Raw genomic sequence first — 571 nt, forward strand, 5'->3', positions numbered from 1 at the left:
GTTTGGATGACTGTACATTCATTACTTATGTTTTAAAACTAAGTCAAAAAGCTTCAAAGCTGTTTGAGTATAATCATTAATATCATGCTGAGATGCTGAAATATAAACAAAAAGAAAATTCGGTATTTTTTAAAAGTAAAATTATTGGGATTTAGAGATAATAATGGTTAGCTAATTTTCAGAAAATTCTGTTTTAAGCCTGGTTTCCATTGAATCTGATGAAAATTTGCATAAGATTCCTTTTCAATAAGTCATATCATTCATTCAAAGTATTCTGAACGTCTCGAGCCTCACGTCACGAGACATAGGATAGCCAAGATGTATATATAGTGAATAAATATTTCAGGTAAATAATTTTTTTTCAAGACTAGGTAAAAAGGCTATTTAGACTATGGGAACTGTTGGTTTCATTTAGTTTTGTAAGGTTCTAAGTCTATAAAATCACTTTCGAAAAAAGTTGCAAAAACTCAACTTTGACCAATGACCACACACATAAATTCACACGCATACGGAAAATCACAGGGCGTTTGTGAATTTCAGACCTGAAAACTTTCTAAATACTAAAATAATG

Source organism: Artemia franciscana, chromosome 14 (assembly GCF_032884065.1).
Source record: "Artemia franciscana chromosome 14, ASM3288406v1, whole genome shotgun sequence".
Taxonomy (NCBI): domain Eukaryota; kingdom Metazoa; phylum Arthropoda; class Branchiopoda; order Anostraca; family Artemiidae; genus Artemia; species Artemia franciscana.